The sequence below is a fragment of the Rutilus rutilus genome, assembly GCF_951802725.1.
Source record: "Rutilus rutilus genome assembly, chromosome: 8".
Classification (NCBI taxonomy): Eukaryota; Metazoa; Chordata; class Actinopteri; order Cypriniformes; family Leuciscidae; genus Rutilus; species Rutilus rutilus.
Genome location: NC_140222.1, coordinates 8,625,449 through 8,631,448, shown reverse-complemented (window position 1 = coordinate 8,631,448; position 6,000 = coordinate 8,625,449).

The window sequence follows — 6,000 nt, the reverse complement described above, 5'->3', positions numbered from 1 at the left end:
AGATTGTCTGTAAAGGACTGAATCTGTGCGGAGGGCGTGTGGACTATAAAAAGTATTGTAAAGAATGTCAAAGTTAGACGCTGTTTCACCAAGGACGGCCTCTCCGGTGTTAGATGCCTTGCCATTGTGCCTCATGAAGATGAAAGCTTGTAAATTATTTAGTTTTGATTTACTTTTATTTTTATTTTATATAGGCTATTAGTACCTTTTATGTAAACTAGTTAACCTGTATTTAATAAAAAATACAATTAATTGAAATTAAGAAGCTCGCCTGCCTTAAGTCTCTGTTTTACCAAATATTGAGCTGAACTAAACCACGGAGCAGTCTTTCGACTGAATTGTAAGTATGGAAATTTATATACTTATTGTTTAGAACGAATTCGACTAAAATAATATAATTATGTGAAATCCATGTTTTGGAATTAGGAATACATTTGTATGCAATCAGGAATTCTGATTTGTATGCTTCAGTGCATTTTTTTATATTATATTTTATCTGTATTTTATTATGTTATAGATTTTTTTGGTTTATTTTAACATTATGTTTGATTTAATTATGTTTTCACATGAGCAACTCCCAAGCCTGGTGTCCTTCCATTCAACAGAGAGGAGCCTGTTTTCTGGAGAATTTCTGGACAACTTGTTTGTCGGAAGACTGTGACGACCCGGTCAAGGCCGCAGTCCAAGATGGTCTCTGGAGGAGGTCTCTGAATAGTTATAGGCTGATGTAGAAAGAAATTGTGTAGAAAGTCAGTTACCAGCATCTTCTTATCCACCAGTGCCCTCAATGATTCATAACTCAGCCCCTTGCTTTGTCCATTTTGTCCTGGTGAGATCATAGAGGAGAATTGTGAAGAGCTCCACAATGGAAATTACCACAGAGCATAGGGTAATATTTTTAAATCCTTTTCTTGCAGTATCTGCTGCATAGAGTAGCATCCTTGTATCTGCCTCTTCATGTGTGCAAGGGGCAATCTGATCTGATTCTTGCAGGTGAGATGATTTGGCCCACATTTGTAAAGAACTTGTTTGGTTGTCGACATTTCCAGAAGGTTCCTGGTCAGAAAGTAAGAGAGCTCTGTTTTGTTTCTATCCACTCACAGGAAACCTCTCCAGTTGGTTTGTAAACTTGTTTTTTTCCATCCACTCTTGTTCTTGTTCCCTTTCCCCGCTTTTGGAACTTTAAGCTGGTGACTTCATTGCAGTCCCATACAACATCTACTCTGTTGACCCTTTCAAGTTTTTCTTTGATATAAGGTATGAAGATCTTGCTGGAAAAGTATTTGAAGGTTCTACTGGTTACAGTATGTTGATGACTCTGGACCCATCTAATATAGACCTCACTGTCTGGGGCACTGCTTATACTGTTTTCTAGGCAGATCAGCCTTGTTTCATAAAAACAAACAATTAACCCTGGCTTAAATCAGTATTGGCTGACCCCTGGGGCGTACGATCACACCAGGGCCGGGTTTCCCGATAACGATGTATCTTAGATCTTAAGAGCGCTTTCTATGTGCAACGTTACAAACGCTCGCAGCAATTCCACGAGCGTTTCCCAAAAATGCACTTAACATGAACGCGTGAGAACGTGCTCTACGTGCTACTTAAAGGCCATGTTGCAGGTTAAGCGCGAGAACGTGCTAGCCTACTTAAGAGTCGCTGTCCATTCGCGAAGTGCTGAAATATAACCTTATATGGAATCGAATTCTGTCATGTATGTGTACATGTTGTAGTGTAATTGTGTGAACACTGTGAGGCGCTATTGCTTCACCAGCTGTCTAGAACAACAACACACAAGTAAAGCGAGTTCAGTTCAACCACATGCGGTCTCCTGTCTTCAATACATTACATGGTGTCAGAAGTGGTTAAAAGTTATAAATTATGGATCAGCTGAAGCCCCCGGGAGCTTTGTGCTTGGAAGGAAACCTAGCCGAAAACTGGAGAGGTTGGATCCAGCGATTTGAACTGTATCTAATCGCGAGTGGAATCTCAGAGAAGTCGGAAAAGATAAAGTGTGCCACTTTTCTGCACGCCACAGGAGACGATGCAATCAAGGTATTCAACACGTTTACATTTGATGATGATGTTGACGACTTCGAGGTATTAAAAGAGCTGTTTGCCAAATACTGCGAACCACGAAAAAACCTGACATACCTGAGACATTTGTTCTTTATTGGAGCACAAGGCCAAACGGAGTCGATTGATGCTTATGTGACAGATTTAAAGAATAAAGCGAAGGATTGTGAATTTGGAGAACTTACTGAGTCACTGATAAGGGACAGAATTGTTTGTGGTATTACAAATGACCAGATCAGAGGCAGGTTGCTACGGGAACCCGATTTAACCCTGGGTAGGTCAGTGGATATTTGCCGTGCCAGTGAAGTGAGTCAAAACCAATTAAAGTCACTGCAAGAAGAAATAGAAATCCCAGTGCACAAAATTCACAAGCAGAAAAATGTGAAAAAGGAAAAAGACTTTATTCAGCCCAAGAAGTCACCAGGAGAATGCACAAGATGTGGATACAAACACGAACCAAAAAAATGCCCTGCATATGGACAGACATGCAAAGCCTGCAACAAAAAGAATCATTATGCAAAGAAGTGCATGACTCGTGTACAAACAGAGAAACAAAGAAGAGTTCATGGAATCAATCAAGACGAGGAAATGTTTCTTGGAACCATTGAGATGGAGACTAAACTGTATCAAATCAGTGATGAAGTGAAAAAGAAAGAGCTGCAAACTGGAGTACAACAGTGGACTGAAACACTCAAGGTAAACAACCAGAAGCTGATTGTAAAGTTAGATACAGGTGCAGACTGTAATGTCATATCAGTGCGAGACCTGGATGCATTAAAGATTGACAGAAATGACATAAGAAAATCAGGATGTAGTCTAGTGACATATTCAGGCCACAAGATGTCACCCTTGGGTCAGCAATGCCTTGAATGTCAGTACAAAGACAAGCTGTACACTCTTGAATTTCAAGTCATAGAGCAAAATGCCTGTGCAATTCTGGGAAGAGAATCATGCAGTGCTTTAGGAGTGATGAAAAGGATGTACGAAATAACAAAAGACACATCAAAAGATATTCTGAGTGAATATGAAGATTTGTTTACAGGGCTGGGTTGTGTTCCAGGGGTCTACCAGATTCAGACAAACCCTGAGGTCCGGCCAGTGATTCATGCACCCAGGAAAGTTCCAGTGGCATTGAAAAAGGACATTGAAAGAGAACTGAAACGCATGGAAGAGATGGGTGTCATCAAAAAACAGACTGAGCCCACAGAATGGGTAAATAGTATGGTGACAATAGTAAAACCAAACAAGATTAGGATCTGTATTGACCCCCAGGACCTAAACAGAGCAATACGAAGGGAACATTATCCTCTTAAAACAATTGAGGAAGTCGTCGCAGAAATGCCCAGAGCCAAAGTATTCTCTGTGGTTGATGCAAATCAGGGATTTTGGCAGATCCGTCTGGATGACGACAGTTCTAAACTCTGTACATTTGTGACACTGCCACATTAGTTTAGGTATCATTCCTTAAAAAGGATCATCAAAGGGGTTTAAGTAGAAGATGATTGCATATATGTTTGTAGGTTTCATATAATATCTGAGTGATATGTGTATGTACTCATTTATATGTATTTATCATGTTTATTTCCACTGTGTGTGTGTGATGGTATAGATATGGGTGTTTTTTATAAGGACAATGCTGGCTGATACGCCGTGGTCTGCCTATCACCGTGCACCTAAACGGATATAGGAAACAGGTGTGTGAGGGCAGGAGGGGCGCTAGTACTCAGTTGCTGTAGCGACTAGTTTTTTTTTGGTAAACTGTTTCTCTGGGGTGGTAAAGGAAAAGAAAGCATCACTGCTAAAAAAACGGACTGTATATAAGTTAAACGGCGCATGTAGTATGTGGAAAGCGAGCGCGTTACCCAATTGAGGACGCGTCAACATAGTCTTCACAGACGGCTGGCTGGACTTATTCAAACGGAGTTGGTGAGGCATATAAGAAAACGCTGCATGTAGTGTGGGGAAAGCGAGCGCGTTATCCAACTGAGGATGCGTCAACATAGTCTTCACAGACGGCTGGCTGGTCCTATTCAACGGAGTTGGTGAGATCGATTGGTTTTGTTCTCTCTCCTGTTTGCGTGATATAACAGCAAACCGATGATCGCATTCTTTTCTGTTATGGGCGGATTATTTGTTTGCTACGTCATGGGACAATTTACTGGCATCGGCCTTGGATTATTATACGAACTTTCGCAGGCGTCCTGATAAAGGACAGGATTCGTTTAGTTTGGACTTTTAGGGTGTTTCCGGGACTAAAAAGAAAGAAAAGGACATTGAAGAGATTTGGGGTTGTGTGGGTCATTTAGCGTGTGAAAATATAAAGCGCTGCACTGTGAGCAAATACTTGGTTTATTGTTTGGTGTGTGTTTTCTTTTGATGCTGGCAGACCGAATACTGTTTGTCAATCAATGTTATAGTTTGTTATTGTTAATCTGGTCAAGTCTTTCTAAAGAACCCCTTTTGTGCGTTTTAGTTAACACAGCCTAAGCGAAAATGGAAGTGTTACACATTTAACACACCCTTGGGGAGGTACAGTTTTACAAGACTTCCTTTTGGGATTTCATCCGCTCCAGAGGTGTTCCAAAGGTGTTTGTCTCAGCATCTGGAAGGAATGGAAGGAGTAGTTAACGTAATGGATGACATTCTGGTGTGGGGAGAAGACAAAAACTCACATGACTACAGACTGAGGAAGTTGTTTGAAAAACTGAGAAGCATAAACCTGAAATTGAATAGAAACAAATGCAAGATTGGCCTAAGTGAAATCAGCTACATAGGTCATGTGCTGAGTAAAGATGGACTGAAACCTGACAATGAAAAAGTGAGAGCTATTCTTGAGATGCCGGAGCCAGCGGACAAGGCAGCCCTGCAGAGGTTCTTAGGCATGTTGCAGTACTTAGCAAAGTTCATCCCAAATCTTTCAGAAGTGACTGCACCTCTCAGGAAGCTGCTGGAAGAAAAAACACTCTGGCACTGGGAGAGTAAACAACAAGACAGTTTCAATCGACTGAAAGTGCTAGTGAGTACAGCACCAGTGTTGAAATTTTATGATGTGAGCCAGCCAGTTACCTTGTCGGTGGATGCCAGTTCAGAAGGTTTAGGAGCTGTGATTCTTCAGGAGGGACAGCCAGTAGCGTACGGCTCAAGAGCACTAACAGATTGTGAAAAAAACTTTTAGCAATTGTGCATGGCTGCGAAAAATTTCACCAATATCTGTATGGACGCTGCATTCAGGTTGAGTCCGACCACAAGCCGTTGGAGATCATTTTCAAAAAGCCACTCTATAAAGCTCCGTCCAGACTTCAAAAAATGATGATGAGACTGCAAAAGTATAGCCTGATGGTGAGATATGTTCCAGGAAAGGAGTTGCACAGATGCATTGAGCAGAGCTTACCTTCAAGAGCATTGCAATCAGGACAACAGAGAAGAGGACGAGATGGAAGTGAGTTTTATACTTCACCAGTTACCTGTTTCAGAGGAGAAAAAAGAACAGTTTCAGTCAGCGACTTTACAGGATGAAGAACTGAGATTAGTCAGAGAAGCGGTTCAGTCTGGGTGGCCAAACTCAAGAAGCCAAGTACCAAAACCTATCCAGCAGTACTGGACTTTTAGAGAGGAACTGAGTTTCACAGATGGACTGTTATTCAAAAACGGTAAACTAGTAGTCCCAAACAAAATGCGAAATGAAATGCTTGAGAGGATCCATGAAGCACACATGGGTATCGTAAAGTGCAAGGAAAGAGCTAGAGACGTCTTGTTCTGGCCAGGGATGGCAAAGCAGATCGAAGATGTTGTCAGCAAGTGTGACATCTGCAATATGCACAGAAACAGCAATCCCAGAGAGCCACTTGTGTCACATCCTGTCCCAGAAAGAGCATGGTCAAAGCTTGGAATGGATTTGTTTCACTTCAGAGATGCGGATTACCT